General features: G+C 41.8%; 1 protein-coding gene across 2 annotated transcripts in view; it reads right to left on the bottom strand.

Moving 5' to 3' along the window:
- mav (TGF-beta domain-containing family member maverick) overlaps positions 1 to 17,709 on the bottom strand; it is a 47,386-nt gene extending 29,677 nt beyond the window's left edge. Inside the window, exons 1-3 of one of the 2 annotated variants that reach the window (XR_015537089.1) lie at positions 17,556 to 17,709; positions 5,498 to 5,705; positions 4,882 to 5,373 (exon numbers count right to left, since the gene is read on the bottom strand). The gene's annotated coding sequence lies outside the window, so the exon portion shown is untranslated. Of the gene's footprint in view, positions 1 to 4,881; positions 5,374 to 5,497; positions 5,706 to 17,555 lie in introns of those variants that run through there. The other variant, XM_022070947.2, reaches the window with a different exon arrangement.
- Positions 17,710 to 17,758: the final 49 nt, after the last annotated feature.

The raw sequence follows: 17,758 nt of genomic DNA, 5'->3' as shown, positions 1-17,758 counted from the left end.
CTCGGCGGGAACCTGCCCCGACGCCTTGTGTGGGCCACGTCATCTCAGGCAGTAACGTCAAAGTTGATGTTATCGACAGTGAAGACATCGGTGATGTTCTCCTGGGTATCGACGTCATGTTATTAATTAAATACCTGTAACTCATCCATCTTCAGGTGGATTTATACTCCGAAGGTGGAGATGACGCGCTCTGGTGACACGTTCATAACTAACTGTAAGGCTAAACGGCGTCACAATCCAGAGGATCACAATTCACATTTTCACAAGCGTAGAAACGTCGGATATTACAAATATCAATTCAACTTCCCCACAGGTGTTTGGGGATATTTATTTTATGTTTGTTACTGGAAATTTCTTTATCAGAAGGTGATTCATATGAAGTAGGAATCGAAGGAGAGACTTAGACCCCGTTTGCATGGACGGGCACGGCCATAGTGTCAGGGGGATTTCCCTACCCCGTTTGCAGAGCGATGATGAAAAGGCAATCGCAGATCCGTCCGGATTCTTGACCGCGGGTGTTCGGGACATTCGACGACGTAGTTTCAGCCTCGCGATTCGCGAAACAAACGGTAAATCATCCACCCACCCCAGTTACGTACGTTACCGGGATTTACTGTAGGGGCTCGGTTCTCACTAAAGCGGGTGGCGCCATTGTTCATGAATGTTCCGGCAAATTCTTGAAAGGTTAGATTCCTCGAACTGGGCCGAATAAACTGAATGATGCTGTGATGTTGTATGATCAGTGCAAAGTGAATACAACAAGGCAGAAGCGAGAGAATGTGACATGTAAGAGACAGAAACTGGCAGAGTGAGATAAATCTCTCCCTGGAATTCTGCAAACGACTAATGGATATGAACCACAGTGTCTCAGCTGATGTAAGTGTACCATCAGCGACAACATAACCAGGTAACGTCTGACCTTCTGGGTAGTAACGTACATATCAGCGTTTCGGAGAAATATACTGCCTCCATCTCCAGGGCTAATGTTGAAACTGTATCCACATATCCCCAAGGCGATTTCATTGCGTGGAACACGGACACGATAATTTTATCCCTTATCTTCTCAACAGCCTTAATATAACAGCAGAGAGTCAAAATTTCACGTTGTATTATTGGTTTAATTTTAGGATAAACATCTCACCAATTATGAACTGGCGTATATTGGACTCATCTGCCCCATGTTTATGGAAATTAAGTAAAGTGACGGAAGGAGCAATCAGTTTCCGACGAACAAATGAACCGATAATTTGAAACAGAACGCGCCTGGAAACCGCGTATTAGGAGATGACGCGTTAGGTTAACCCAGACTTTAATGGTTGAAAAAATGTTCTTACTAATGTCTAAAAATTCCGGTCGCAGCTGATTCAACGAAGATACGATTCGGAGATAAATACGCTTATGTATTCAAATGTTTTAGATTTTAGATCAGTTCTGTAGCCTAAACGCTGCACACTTTTTCGTATTCGCGTGGCTTATACTAAATATACACACCCATAAATAAACTGCACAATTCTTTTTCTTTTTACCAACAATTTCAGTTAGTGGCTGGACAAAATCATACAGAACGAACAGCACTTCTTTTGATGAAGTCAGCGTAATTTTAAAGATATCATCAGTATTTTTAAGTAGATATTTTCAAATATGAATACCTTACGCAGATACAAAGTATGACATAAGCTCAGGCAACATAAATGAAGTGTTGTAGATTTTGCATAGTTAGTGTTCAGAAAATCGCATTTTAGAGTTCAGACACGTACGAATCGGTTTAGAACGGCGACCATAATTTCTTTTACGCCATTACAAAGAAAGGGCATTGGTTTCTGACAGTTGAAATGTCACTGCACTGAACGAATTACGAGTTTGCTGAGCGTGGTCAGTGACTAAAGAATTTGCCTGAAGGAACACGGGAAAACCTTGGGACAGTTACTGAGAACCTCGCCGGACTTTAACGAACATTTACTATCCGAGTAACGAACCCGGATCTACTAAAAGAAAGGCCTGTGCCCAAACTTGGCCTTGGATCGTGGGTCCTCTTCAACGTTGTCCTACACGAAATCACCTTTTTAAAATGAGCGACAAAGTAACGTAGTTTAGGGGAAGACGGCAAGGAACAAGCTTTCATTACCGATCGATTGGATCTAAGATCAATTAAAAACGGCTATTATGTTGCACAGAAATCCTAACACCGAGTATGATAATGTATACCTGATGAATTAAAGTGAAAATCGGCGGTCGTGGCCTATTTTAAGCTTCTATTCGAGCAAGTACCTGGTAATCATCAACAGCCAAAGAAGATGAATGTATTCTGGGTTGCTGCTCCGTGTGGTCCGGTACCTTCTGAAACGTCGGTGAATTTCTACACGGCGCAACAGCATCGAAGACAGCCATTCATATACTCGTCGTGAGAATCTGAAATCTCACCTACGAAAGTCCGGTCGGCCCGTCTCCGGGTTTAGATTCGAACACCGGATTCAACCAACGTTATATGCGATTAATGGATTACGCGTTCCCGCGTCACACACAACTTGACAGTAGATGGCGTTACGAGAACAACATTCCAGTGCCACGTTTAAGAACGACATTTTTGGTCGAGAGACTTTATTCCTGGAAGTTTTGTGGTTCGTAGGACAAAATGGTTGTAATCAGCGGTCAAGTATCGCGTTAAACCCTCTTAAGCGCGAAGTGCACCTACATATTTTAAACATCCAGACCGTACCGCGAAGAAAACACAACACGTCTCCATTACGAAGATCAACTGGTTAACGCTGTTTAAGGAAAGAAAACTGAGAATCATACGAAACTCACAAATGCATCGTGTGGGCGTACGTGGTGCAGAGGGAAAGCAATGGTCTTTGATGGGCTAAATTCGCTCCGCTACGAAACTTCTTCTGACCATCTCTTCCTTGGTCTACCTGTTGACTTTCCCTAGGACAATATTTCCGGTCCTGTCTTGGTAAGGGCGCTGCCCCCAGTTTCTGTGTCGTTGAATCTTGTGGCTTGAGTTATAAATCTACGGCTCATTCCTTGCACCCTCACCAAGTCTGTTCCTGTCCCAGCAGAAACAACCCGGATTGTCTGCCCCATTTTCCACTGCCATAATGTCGTGGTTCTTACTGTCCTTTGTAGCTCAGGCTTTCGATGCCCTTGTAATTTGCGGATTCCAGGGTAAAAGGTCATAACTTAGAAAATTATGACCGGGGTGTAAATGCTAGTTTACAGCTTCACTTTCAACCTACGTATAACCTAACCTAACCTAACCTAACCTAACCTAACCTAACCCAACCTAACCTAACCCAACCTAACCTAACCTAACCCAACCTAACCTAACCTAACCTAACCCAACCTAACCTAACCTAACCCAACCTAACCTAACCTAACCTAACCCAACCTAACCTAACCTGTGACTTCAGTCGAAAGTTCGTGAAAAATTGTTTTCTGTTCCCTTAACTTTTAGGAATTAAGGCAATAACCCTTTACAATGCACTTACAAATTCAAATTTTGAAACTTTGTTGCATTTATCTTCTTCAGCCAGAATTATTTTCCATGCCAACGAACTGGAGTTTTAAACTTTTACTCTAATTTAATTATTTATCAGATTTGAGCAAGCAGATTGTGACCCTATGAAATCAGTTACTTTAGTCTCTGGTGTAAATATTTTCAGATAGTGCTTTTTCATCAATTAAATTTGTAAACGATTAAAATAAATGCGGTTCCTAATTTTTTAAAAGGTGGAGATGATGACGAGATTTTCGCCAAATTTGGGAGCAGACATTTCGAATCATTAATTTTTATAATTTAATTCTGAATTTCTTTCTGCCTGCAATTTATTTCATAGTTATGTTATTAGGAAAATTATGAAATTCTCATTCGTGAAAAAAGGTCAGAGTCGCTGATAGCAAATTTTTCTCACCGCTGTCTAGTGATCTGTGAAAAGTTGATATTCCTTATCATAACATATGTGCCATAAACTTGTACTCGCCTGGAAGATGACAAATATCTTATTACTTATTTTCATGTTGCACACTTGGAACACGCGGTATACACACGCGCGAGTGTGTGGGTTCGTTTCCGTACGGTCGAATTAATTCGTATCAATCAGAATCGGAGTGAAAAATGAACGGTCGGAGAACATCTCAGTTGTCCCTCGACTCGATTCTTACTGTTGCGAGGGGGTGAGTCTGCGTCTTTGTGGAACCGCTATCGCTAAAGGCCCCACTGTCCAACCCCCACATAAAACGTGAGTGAATATGGAGCCGCGCTGGAATGTTACTGGCAGGGGAAATCCGAAGGACTCGGAGGAAAACCTGTCCCAGCGCCATTTTGTCCACCACAAACAGGTCGTAAAACTTAACTCATCGGGATTTTGCGAACTGAATTCTTGCTTCATGTGTCACTCCTGCGTGTGATATCATAACAAAATAGTTCCTAGGAGTCGCGTCCTAAACGCTCCGTTTGTCTTTACACCCCAGAATTCAGTGTGTAGGATTATTAGATTAATATCACACACGTCTTAATTAATATGGCATACAGGCGCACTTAAATAAATCATTATGGTAATGCATGTGACCGGAACTTTCAAGGCTAGTAATGATGTTGCCCATTTGGATCTTCATGCCGTGAATAACAGTGGTTTTTGGAGAAACTTAATGTCTACGTGTTCAGCTCTGTAAGGTTTTGAGTTCCAAAAAGGCAAAGAATTTTCTGACTGGCTGAGCGGCTGTGTCTCTCTCAACAAACACACAATCTCTGCGTGTAGGCTACTCGGTTGCTGCAATGTCTAGACCGTATATCTAAAATATGATAAAAACTTAAAAGAAATTAAAGTCACCGATAAGGTAAAGGTGAATATGGGCTTCAGGTCGTATCATTTACTGCTTAAATAAATGTCCATGTTTTCATTTACTCTTGAGGCCAATACATACAGAATACAGAGGCACACGTGAGTGGTGTGCTGTTGGTTTAATGGTTCTAAGATATCGTCTGTTGTAATGGAGTATGCAAACACTCGAAGGCAAACGTGAGACGAAAACATTTGATCCTCGGAGAAATGGACTAAGAGGTAAAGAGGGAGTTAATCAGGCAGGAGTGTCGTCGCTTTTACTACACATTCAACTAAAAACGTAAAAGGGCTGTGGCCCTGTCGCCAGCCAATCCCGAGCAGCCGAAGGACAGTTCGGGGAATTTTCTCTGAACTTGGTTGAACGGGGAAGTGTCTCTTGTCGGATGCTGAGGAGGGCTCCTGTGGACCCAAGGACGTTCTGCTCCGGGAAGCGCGTGAATGTCGGCTAAGACAACGGGACCGCGCTTTGTCAACCGCGCGTTCGAGAAAAATCTCCTGAGATCTTGCGACGAATGGAACAGTGACGTGATATCTGAAACATCCAATCAAACGGAGCGTCTTAATCGGTTATTCTTCAGTAAGATCTGGGTTGTTCTTTCATTTGAAGCAGCGCCGAAACTTCGACTACTGCTTCCAGTTATCAAAAATGGGCTCGCCTTTCGAGATTCGAGGTTCTCACGGCGTCGGTGAAGACGTCGTCGGTGTTGGTATTATGGGTTGTGACGCCGTGAGGACTCGCAGGTAGATTGAAGATGAAGGCAGTATGTTCTTCTGAAACGTTGGTATCCACCTAGTGTCTCCACGGCGTAACATCGTCGTCCTCACCGCCGAAGAATAAATATATCTCGATCAGGCATCTCGATTCTAAAACACGAGGTCAAACACATAATTCCTTGCGGTGGCAATTCCTTTAGTTAGGACCCCAAGGAGGTGTCTGGGGTGCTTCTGTGTTCCCACATCTCAGCACGAAACACGCAATGGCTTATCAAACGTGGCATTACGTCACAAACTTGAACAAACAGGATACTACGTTCTTCTTACGTAACGCGTAGTCATTTAATGTACAGATTAATGCTCAGACGGATCTCGGCAGTTTGTTAATAACGCGGCGCTGGACAGGCGACTTAGAAAATGTGTTTTTTCTGTCTCTTAAATAGTGTCACTGCTGTGCAATCAAGATTAGAGACGAATGGGTCAGTTTCCAGTAACATTTTCTGCTCCATTTTTCCAATTGCTTGCAATTTTAAAGTGGCGAAACTTCTGTCGGTGTCGGTCTTCTGGGTGGTAACGCTGTGTGGACTTGTACGAACGTATCAGCGTTTCGAAGGAGCATACTGCCTCCATCTTCAGGGATGGAGGCAACAAGTGCCTCTCGGCAAACTTCTACCAGAACACAGCCACCTCAAAACCTAAGTTCCTTTTCTTCACGACAAAACGGAGTCGCCACTTGGCTCTTGGGCCGCTGTTTTCGTATCTTTGATGTAACGCGAACGTCGCTCGTCACTTGTTTAAATTTCCCTTATGAACCGTCGGCGTGGGTGTGAGAATTTGACTCTGCATCGTGGGTCCGGTTTCGCGAGATTCGCTCGTGGGCGGGCCATTGATCCACTTGTCAGCATCCACCCTCGTGCCTGTACGTCGTGTCTTCCCAAGGGTGACCACAGTGTTACGCGCTCCGAGAGTTTTCCTTGGAAATTCCCAAACAATTTCATCGGCACACTGGCTCCATGTCAATGTGCAAATTCTGTTTCAAGACGCACTTACACACAGAACAAAATCGGCACCCCCTCCCCCTCCCCCCACAGACGTCAGCCCTTGGCATTTCCAAATTCTTCTCTCGTCGAAGGCGAGGTTGGTCAGCGCTTCCAAAATTCTACGCGCTTTTGCACTCACTCACTTTGTTCTTACGAGCTTAGCTTCAAGCTTCTCCTTCCTTGTAACAACTTCATTTTAAGTAGAGTTGCAGAACCAGTTCAGAACAAACACCTGAACCAGTTCAATTAATTACAGGCGTTTCAGCGAGCGACGGGGTCACGAAGTGACTGTGAATGAGTGTGGACGAGCGACGAGGGGGAATTCTGACCTGTCCCAACCGAGACTCAATTTAGTCAGTCCCCCGGAACCAAAACTTGGGTTGTGATCGAGACGAACGCACACGAATTTCAGTTTGTGTGTGTGTGTGGGGGGGGGGGGGGAGGTTCCCCATCATTTAAGGTCCATGCGTCATCACTTCATCCAGCCGATATTTCATACACAGAAAAATCAAATTCATTTTCACTCAGAAAATCAAAATCTACCTGCCAACCACAAGGTTCGTAGAAAAGCAATCAGGTTACAAACTGGAAACATTTCAAGACTAGAATGATCACTTTTAAGTTTCGTTTCAAACGAGAGGAAATTGTACATTTAAAAAAAAATTGATCGCGCGTGACCAGACGAGCAATTGATCGGCATTCACGTGCAGAATGCGTCGGGAGAAATGATACAGACGTTAAGTGGACTGGAATTACATCTTGAAGGAGATCCACGTGTTTTATTCTCATAAACACCCTCTATCTGCGTCCTCTACACGAGAGACCGAGTTTCGTACGCATACAAAACAACAGGTAGAATTAATTTGTATCTTGTGTTTGATTAAATATATTTATTTTGTACAGTCTATACACAAACGTTTGAAGTTTATTGGTGTTGTAAAAAATTATATAATTTTAAAACATTTTATTGTGTAAAATATTATATTAGTGCTCTTAATCGTAAATACGATTTTACATTATATTTTTTTTAGCACTTTTTATTAAAACGACATGTTTCGACGGGTAATACCGTCGTCTTCAGGTTTTTATCAATTTAAAATATTTTAAAAAACTATTAGATATTTAATGCAATTTAATAAAAAGTGCTAAAAAATATAATGTAAAATCGTATTTACGATTAAGAGCGCTAATATAATATTTTACACAATAAAATGTTTTAATATTATATAATTTTTTACAACACCAATAAACTTCAAACGTTTGTGTATAGACTGTACAAAATAAATATATAGGTAGAATTAATTTTGAGTATTTTGAGACGACCACTGCATTCGGTTTATGATCCATTAACTCTAAGGTCCTAACGTTTGTACTAACATTAACGGGATTCAAGGTCACTTCGGACGAGCAGCTTTTGAGAAATTTCGATGGCCTCTGAAAGAAGAGTGCGCATTTTTCTGTTCGTGGTGACGAATTTTGGTAGCGTTGCCAACATTACGCAACGTTGCGTAAGGAACTGATCTTTGCCTGTGAACGGCTGCAAGTGACACAACTAGCAAACTCCGTACACTTTTCTCGTTCAATGTCCCGATCTTAGGAGTGGGATACAACCTAATACCTTGTTTTTGTAGGTTTTATCTTAAAACTTCCATCCCATATATATTTTTTTTTTTTTGGGATCTCAATTTCACTTCCGGCTAAAACTTTGCGAGCATTTATCATTTCACCATGCATTCTACGTTTCCGCCAATCTCATTCTCCTTGATTTAACCTGCCCAACATTTAGGGCGAACAGTACAAATTATGAAGACCCCCCCACAAAAGAAATTTTCTCTCAAACTGATATTTACCCTTTCTTAGTAAAAAAATGTTCTTAGGACTCGGCTCGGTAAAGAGAACTATAATAAGATTTTGTAGTTTTCTAATTTAATATGCGTTTACAATACGTTTCATAACTTTATAATTGTTAATGCTTTCAACTGTTAATGCAGAATTCATTGTTTTTCTAGGATGTGCTGTCTTGCGCTCAAGATGAAGACAGTGATATTTATGAAAACAAAATTACTGGAAGAGTATTCACGGTTTTCCCGTTGCACTCCTCAAATATATACGTTGTTCACACGAGTAAGGATCAACAGAAGATTAAATGTTAAAATTTCAAGCAGGCTTTTTTTCCATATTGTTTCAGTCATAATAAGGAAATTTCATGTCAATTATTACGCCTTAAACTACGTTTATGTAGTGTACTTTTGAACACGGGCAGGTTAGGTTACACAGTTCTGCCTGTTTGGTTTATTTTCACATAATAACGAGCCTAGGCCTGACGTCACACAAGTGAAATATTTTGCATCCCGCCAGAATACTACATACCCCGTCAAATATCTATTCTTAACCCATTGATATTGTTTGTATAGATTCCTAAAGTCGTGGGTGTTTCTATTTTCGTCTGAAATGCTGCGTGCAGTTAGCTCAAATTATGGCCTCTTCAACGTGTTTCAGCACAGAAAATTTTCCAGCGATATTTTTAGAACTTCCTTAAAAAGAAGTTGTTACAGGGACCATCCGGCTTGCTTGCTGGCTACAAAATTTAATGCAAATTAATTCATATATATATTCTTCTTTATTGTATATCTAAATATAATTTAAATTTTCGTTACGACAGCTACTCTGGCTTATTCTTTGTGACTGAAAGACGTGTTTCAAAAACCAAAGATGAGAGAAAAGTAAAGTTTTCCTCGGCGTTTAATTAAGCCCTGCAATTCGGATCGTTTCAATTACCAACCTCTGAGAAGTCAATTGCATTCACGAACGGAAAATACTCTATAAAATGGGATTAAACACAAAAGCTGAGAATGATTATAAGTCGTATAGACTCTTCGCTAGATGCCAACATTTCTAAGAAATATACCGCCTCCATCTTCAGCACTGAAAATGGAGGCGGTATTTTTCTCAGAAATGTTGGCATCTACCTACGACTCACCTCGGCGCCATAATATAAAAAAATAAAGACGCGATTAAGAAATAAATATTCCTCACGGCCGTGAAAACTTCAGGTCTCATACGCGTCGGTTCATTTGGGCCCGTTCATTTCAATGGCGTCGCTAATGTTGCTGGTGTTTCGAATTCTCTTTGACTTCTCCGTCAAGACAGCTGCGAATCAATTGGCAGTCCCTGGGGATGAACAGACGCCACACGCTGCTCAGGTTGTAATGACGATGATGATTGATGATGGCGCGAGAGCACATGTCTTGCAAATTCCGAACGACGTCTTAGAAACATTACGTATTCTGGCATCTCTTTTATTCTTGTAAAAAATCGCATTTATTTCATTTATTAATTACATCTTTGTTCGGGTATTTTACAGCAGGCTTATATTTTTAGTAGCCAACGATTTCATATTTAGGTCGATTCACAGGTTATGTGATTATCAGCTCTCTTAAGCTGGGGCCTCGTCTAAATATAAACGCATTCTGTGAGTTGCTGATTGTTGAGACATAATTACCACCGAGTTTTAAAACGATAAACATCTATCGCCTCAATTACAACAACACCCACACTCTAAAGCATAATTTTGACATAAAACAAACGTTTTACTGAGGACAAGGCAGGAACTCGCGGAAATTAGTTCTCGATCTGGCCGCCAGGTGTCATTAGGACAGGGAACTCCTTTTCTACAACGGGCGGATGTCCGTGACATGTGACTCAGACCCTCGGATACCTGAAGGTTGAGAACGCGGGCGGGCTGCTCGGCTCGTTACCTGAAGATACCGTAATCTTAGTTTTTTATCATCTTCTTACAACACAGGAATCTGCAGTCTCATCTAAATACAGCTGTTGCAAGACTGTTTTCTTATGTCCTACGTCTCAAAACGTTGTCAACTTAGGAACTGTATTTGTTATTGGTGTGGCGTTGTCAACTTTCGCCTCCCGGCTTCGTCTGTAACACGCCTCGAGGTTAATATCACTGAAAATCCGGTTGTTGATGTCTTCAATAGATACTTTCACGCTCTGTTGAAAATTTAATGAGACTGAGCTTTCCGCAAAGATTTGTATCGTCCACGACGTTTCGCCCTCCTGCCGCTGAGATATGCAGTCGGCTTCAGTGGCGATTTAACAGCTGCAAGATCTCGGATGTCGGTGGATTTGTTCGTTTGTCATTCTCAGTTTTTGTCTTACAACCGGTCATTTCACTCCAGCCTAATGGCAATGATTTAACGATTGGTAACAAATGCTTGGGAATTATAATAATTAATTAAAATTAATATCCATAGCAAATTAAGAGAGAGGGTGCAGTGAGTTAGGAACATCATACATCCTTTACAAAGAGAAAGTTTTCAGCGTGTTGTTTACCGTGTCGGTAGGTGCCGACGTTTCGGAAGAACATCATGCCTCGAGGTGTTCAAAATTAATTACGCGTGGTGTAGATAAAGTTTGTCTCCTGTAAATTCTGTTCTACAAACGAGCAAGCCTTTAACGCGATCTTTTTATCTCCGATTCTGACTGACTTACAAATTGGCACTACGAAGTTGTCGTAACTGATTTGTTGTGAGTGGGTGGATGGAACGTAATTGGGGTCGGTCTGAGGACGACGCCCAAGAATGAATGAGGTGCCCAATTTCTTACGACGGCGCTGGGGGTGAGGTAACCGGCAGACGTCACCAGCTAAATAGAGCCACAATATAAAGATGCTGAGAGGAGGAATTCGTGCGGGCGGCAACAAAACACACAGGCCAGAATCTTCCTTGCCTGTTGCTTAGTTTTCTAACACGACAGCAACTCATTCTCCCTCTGCAATCCATAACGTTCCAACTTCTTGCGTAGGTTCGAGGAATATTCTTAGATGCTCTGCGTTTTATCGATAAATCTGAAGGGTCAGATCTTTCGGTTTTGATGTCATTGCCATTTCAGAAGAGTCCTTTCGGATCCCTGCTGCCGAGCTGATTTAATCGCCTACTTCATTTACAGATAAAAATTCCCGGACAGTTTTAATCTCGGGAAGAACTGGGGAAACTCGCGATTAAATAATAAATAGGATATAAAAACGTCTGATTTTCAGCAAAAAAAAATTTAACACTACAGAAAAAATCGAAGGACGTAACACTTTTAAAAAAACTGATAGTTTTTTTCCCCCCAGGATTATTTGAACTTATTAGCCAACCGTGGGACAGAAAATTAATGCAGGCAGCGCCAGGCTTGCCAATTACACACGCTCATGTTTGTTGCATCAAACAGGCCTTAATAACATTGTTATTTGTATTATTCTAAATTGAAGTTGTCTGAGTACTAAAACTGGCGAAAGATTTTATTTACATCTGTTCTTTAAAACCATATCGTCATGAGAAATTACATCCATTGGTCATTTCGTAATACAAAGCCAAGACCATCTGAATCTGTCAACAATCAGCTTCCAATAAGTAAATGAGTGACCACATAAAAATTAAAGCGACGTTTAATAAGCACTTGCATGCATTTTAGTCACGATAATAAAAAATATGCAAACTTCGTTGGCATTCCCTCATTTCTGTGAATTTTGTATGAGCGCGTGAACAAATCTTGAGTTGACGAAATGCGCTTATGGCACGCGATGTACGCGGACGGTCTCGATTACATGAGCTTCGAATCTCCTTCTGGACTGTTCGGGGTCTCCCGTGTAAACAGCCCATTTTGCCTGTAATTAAATTTCGCAAATTGTGTAACGAAACATTCCGATTGTATTATTTCTCTAAATGTGTAAAGGATCAGCCTTTTTTATGCAGATGCTGGTATAGCCAAGGACGGGCTTTGCTTAGTTCAAGGACAGCGATCTAATTTCTTAACCTCGTAGGGAGGACATTACCCGAGCAATCGATATTCAGTCCATTTGACTACTCAAATAATTCTTTATTCTTATGAAACAGAACGTCGGTCAGATTTCGCAGAAATGCCCTGGCATTATTTCAGGTGTAATCCAGGCTTTTGTCTGGAGACAGTGACGAAAACCACGAGAGAGAGAGAGGAAAAAGACAGTCTATCTCCCACCGCATAAATCCATTTCTGGCCTCAGTAACATGAGGGAGGATGCTAACCACTCGCCCCTAACTTTCGGTGGGAATGATTTGGATTCAGGTGGTCGTTGATTGTTCGAAGGGGCTGTGCCAACATTTTCCTTTACGGATTAAGGAATCCGAGAAGAGAAAATGCAATTCGACTGGCTGGTGCCGCATGAGAGAGATTTGAACAGAGCTCAACACTGCGATAACCTCGTTATACGGAGGGGCTGAGGAAAACACAGAATCATCACGATGTTCGTGCCTTCGACGCAGCGATCCAGTACAGAACTCTCAGTTCTCGGTACCTCCGTCTGCACGGCAGTCAGCGTCTCACGAGGCCCGCAAGCCGAATCATTCTCGAGCTCTTGGCAGTACGAAACCTCGTGCGAGGACTGTGTTGGCGAAGCTGGATGTGAGCGCGTTTCATCTCTCGCTTTTCACTTCCTTGACAGCAACTGCAAAATGCATGATGGGAAGGAAATTCAGGGAAGATGAGGTCACGTGTGTCGGAAAGGGCGTGTCTGCTGCTGGAATAGGTCCTCTGAGGATTCGACCAGTGCCCTGGAATCCAACGGTAAATCCGAGAAAGGAAATGAGGAAAACGGCGATCATGAGACTCGTCACTTCCGAGAACAAACGCCAGTTTCACGACGTTGGGGGTTGGGTTCGAGGTCGCTGTCTCCACCGGACGCTGCTTGTTCTGTCTGCAGCAAATGAATGTATCGGTTCCAGGAACCCTTTCGCCGAAGTAGGGCAAACGCGTCTCGAGGAACATGTTTTGGATTTGCGCAAGCATTTCCCGCCTGGGGTGGGGTGGGGGTGGGGGGAGGATGACAGACAGCGAAAACCGGAACTTTCATGCGCCCTGCCACACCCTGAACAGCCACTGAGGGAAATATTACGTTATTCGGTTCATTTGTGAAGCGAAATTTTTCACTGGGGCTAACTAAATTCTCGGAATCGCGTCGAGCTCCCTCCCCAGACACTGCGCAGTTGATGCACTCATTAAGTTGGTCGGCATATCGCATTCCCGGAATATTTCCAGCACACCTTGTTCACCGGCAACCCTTCTTCTGCAGAACAATCTGCATTATTTAGTGCGCTGCTGTTATACGCGAAAAACATTTTCCTACCGTGCGATTGGGCAGAGAAGAACACGATTTCTAGGTAGCAGGTCTCTCTACATATATATAACAGCTTTTTCGAGCCTGAATCCAATCTTCACCGTCACCTGCAGTGGACAGAGAGGGCGTCGTTAAACAACACGTCGGGCAGATTCAAAACCTCGTCGAAATGACGTCAGCGTTGCCTTTGCCTCTGAATCACGAGGCTCGTTTTAATAATATTTGAACACTCGATCTAACGCGTACTTTGCGTCCTAGGGTTTCTACAGGTGTGTTAAATACAAGACTGCGTTCGGCAGATATTCTAAAAAGTATTTATACTCTTACATAAAGCAGCAGTTAAAATTTTCTAAATGAAAACTGAAGTAGCTGCACAATTCTTGTAAACTTCTCGAATATGAAATTTAATCAAAATCGGTTTGTCCGTGCTCGAGTTGTTTTATGCGTACAGACGGACGACGCAACTTCTGAACGAGACGAAGGGACGGGATTTTTCTGTTGACATCTCGACCGATTTCTTTTTATAAAATTTCGTATCGGACTCCCACGCCTACCCCCCCCCCCTCCCTCGTCCCGTTTTGCGATGTTTATAACAAAGCATCGGAGATCGGAATTCACGAATTGAAAGTTCAGGGACATTGAGAGAGAGGGGGGGGGGAGAGAGAATTGTTACGCGACGCGTACATTTCCTAACTTATTACACTTCTGTGCTAGCAGTGCGTATAGTTGTGATGTAATAGACGCAGGAATGCACGAGAATGAACAAGGAAGTCTAAATTTTCACTCCCACATCACCAATCTTTTTTTAGTTAAAAGTTTCTGTATTAATAGTTCCGATAGCGTGTAATTCGGTGGCGACATCCTTGACGTGTCTGAGAAGTATTCAGACCGAACTGTTCGGTGTATAAAGTTTCGTAAGATAAAAAAAGAAAAGAACGCAGTTTTGGTGCAGTTCATTTTAATTTAGAGTTAATGGCCCAGATTTGTTTATTTATTAACAGTTCAGCAGAGTTTAAACCCAGCAGATGTGGAGTCATGTGCAAACTGAACGGCGTAAACTCACAAACGCGCATTATTTAACCTTTGGAATGTTATTTCGGAGTTCTGTTACCTGTCTGCACAAAAGAGCTCGTAACACCTCAACCGCCACTCCCCCCTCGAGTCTCCGAGGGGAAGAAAACATTTAGAGATGTCCTAGGCCACTGACTGTATTTTGTTTCTTTCCACTGCTTTCTAAATTCGTGTCTTGGTGATGATTACAAATAGACACAAATTTATTGTTGACGAGGCTACACGTTCTAAATTGTGGTATTTTGGGTTCTTGCGCCATGCACACCAAATTTTCGGAAAAGCGAAGTTCATCTCTGAAGATGGAAGTAGCATATTCCTCCGAAACTGAAAACTACATCGGAAAAAACCCATAAGACCAAAAATTTGAACTTATACCAGAAATCCTCTCACAGGAGTTTTTTTTAAATTCTTTTGTTCACGATTTTCGATGCTATCCCCGAATTTTCCTGGACAGACTGAGTAAACCCACGAAAACACCATTTACGATCGTCTGTCTCCGGTCTGAGATTTGAACCCAGGATCCCCGGAATACGAAGCCGAAGTGGCACTGATCCAGTTTAAGGATTCCGTCATGACGTGGGTTTGAACTTCTGTTTCGCAGTTCAAAACAAGTGGACTCGCGTTCATTTAAAGCAGGGGTCACTGAGTTTTGACGAAACTAACATTCTGGTAGCAAAACCTGAAATGTCAGCACCTCTGATACGAAAGCCCAACACTGGCCACGATCCTGAGCCAGTTAAGGCCACCTCCAGTCCTCGAAACCTTACCAATATCTACCTTAATGACACGCTCATTTATTTCTGTTCACACAACCATCCTTTCAATACATGACCCACAGTCTTACTGTCTATTAATCTTATTCATCGCACTGATGATGGAGGCAACAAGGATCTCCGAAACGTTGGAAATCACGACGCCAAAACCCAGAAGACAGTCGTCTCCAGACTCGCCGCTGTGAAAACCTGTAGGGCAAGATGGCGCAGGATGGAGTTCTACGGAAAAGGGAAATGAGTTGAGGAAAAGTTGGCATCTCGTACGCAGACTGATTTATGTTGGACAAAGTGTCGGTGCAGTTGCACCGATGCTCACGTTCGTTCATGTCGTCTGGGGGGTGGGTAAAACTCGCTCGAGGCCACAGAAACGCACGCGGAGTTACGAGGCAACAAATCATGTAAAGACGCCGGTTGAAATCATCAGCGTATTTCCGGAAGTGGTTATTTACAAACGAGACAAATGAAGAACACGGCGAAGGTGCTCAGAAAGATTTAAGTAAAGTAAAAAAAATGTCTCACTATACTTACAGCTGACATTACAAACCACTCATTTACATAAAATTCAATGGACAAGAAACAAATCCAAATTTCCAAAACCCAAAATTTTAGAATGGAGGATTTCTAATTTACTTTCTAAATTATGCTTTTCCGTCTACATAAACATCTTACCAGCACTTACGTCCTATGTGACAAATCAAACTCTAACCTTAGTCATTTCATCAAAATATGTTCTGGAACATATTCTTGTGCAATACATACATACATCCATCTTCATTACATTCCATGGATCCATGAGTTAGTCAGATGACAATAGGATGTAGTCACAATAATACAATACATGTTATACAAATACAAGTCATACTATTATATAAAGTCACAAAATACAAAGGGTTCACATGAAGTAGAGATAAGTTACAAATAAATCCACCCATTATATACAATAGATAGATTATGACTTACTTGTAAACATTAGAAATTCATCGACAGAGTAAAAGGAGTGTGTAATTAAGTATCTTTTCAATGCTACTTTAAATTGTGCCTTTTTATTTACAAGACTCGTGAGACTTGATGGTAGACTGTTGAAAATTTTGATCCCTGCATAATATGCACTCTTCTGAAAACATGAGAGGTTGGCAATTGGTCTATGAAGCTGATTTCTATTCCTTGTGTTAACACTGTGTATAGCAGAATTAATTTGGAAAAGTTCTTGGTTATTTACAATAAAGTTCATTAATGAGAATATGTATTCACAAAGAAGAGGTAAAATAAAAAACAAAACATTATTACATGAAGATGGTTTGGAAGTTGAGCACAAAAAAAAAGTTCAGAGAATCATACAAAACACACATGAAGGCTTCTTCCACACTCACTTTCCTTCATACAGTTACTGAAGCACTTACTTCATCTGAACCCACAGCTCACACTCTCTTAAACAGACTTCTACATGAATTCCTAGGTTTTACACCAGCCAATAATCTAACAATTTTCTTTTGTAAAGTCAATATCTTTCAACATTTTTGTTGCAGTAAAAAAAATTATGATGATCGACGTTGATATTAATTAACCAAAGAAGCAGTCATTTAATGCTAATGTAGCATGTATCATCCCGTCATTTCATCATCATTATTCAGTGCACTACAACCCAGATCGAGGTCTTGGCTTCTGCTATTTTGTGCGCTTTCCTAGCAAAGTTTCTTTTGAAGGGGTAGGTTATAGGTCAGCCTATCGCCCAAAGACCAATCCGGAGGACTAGTACCATGAATTTATATATCCCGGGGCCAAGTGACCGGATATACTCCCGAACAATGGATAGCTCGGGTGCCTCGGAAAAGCCACTTCCTCCCCAGCCCCATGTGCTTGAAATAATTACCATCATTACATAAGTAGATGCCTGTTTTGACCAAGGGGCAATGAAGGCACGTAGAATAAGTTTCAAAGAGGTGTAACGAACAACTTTTCTTACCTCTCATTCCATTCCGGAAGCAAAGTCTTCGTCACAATAACAAAAATGACCTTCACTGTAGTAACGAACACATTCACTTTTTATCTTGTATTTAGAGATTTCTTCGCCAGATGGCAGAAATGACAAAAGAAGTTCAGACATTTGTCAGAATTGTTCACCAGATGTCACAACAGAACACACGCGGAAGCATGATTTTCGTCTCG

Source organism: Zootermopsis nevadensis, unplaced genomic scaffold, assembly GCF_977971745.1.
Source record: "Zootermopsis nevadensis isolate Lab colony 2312 unplaced genomic scaffold, Znev_1.0 Znev_ptg000025l, whole genome shotgun sequence".
NCBI lineage: Eukaryota > Metazoa > Arthropoda > Insecta > Blattodea > Termopsidae > Zootermopsis > Zootermopsis nevadensis.
Note: the sequence above shows the minus strand (reverse complement) of the source record. Positions and strands in the feature narration are given on the sequence as shown.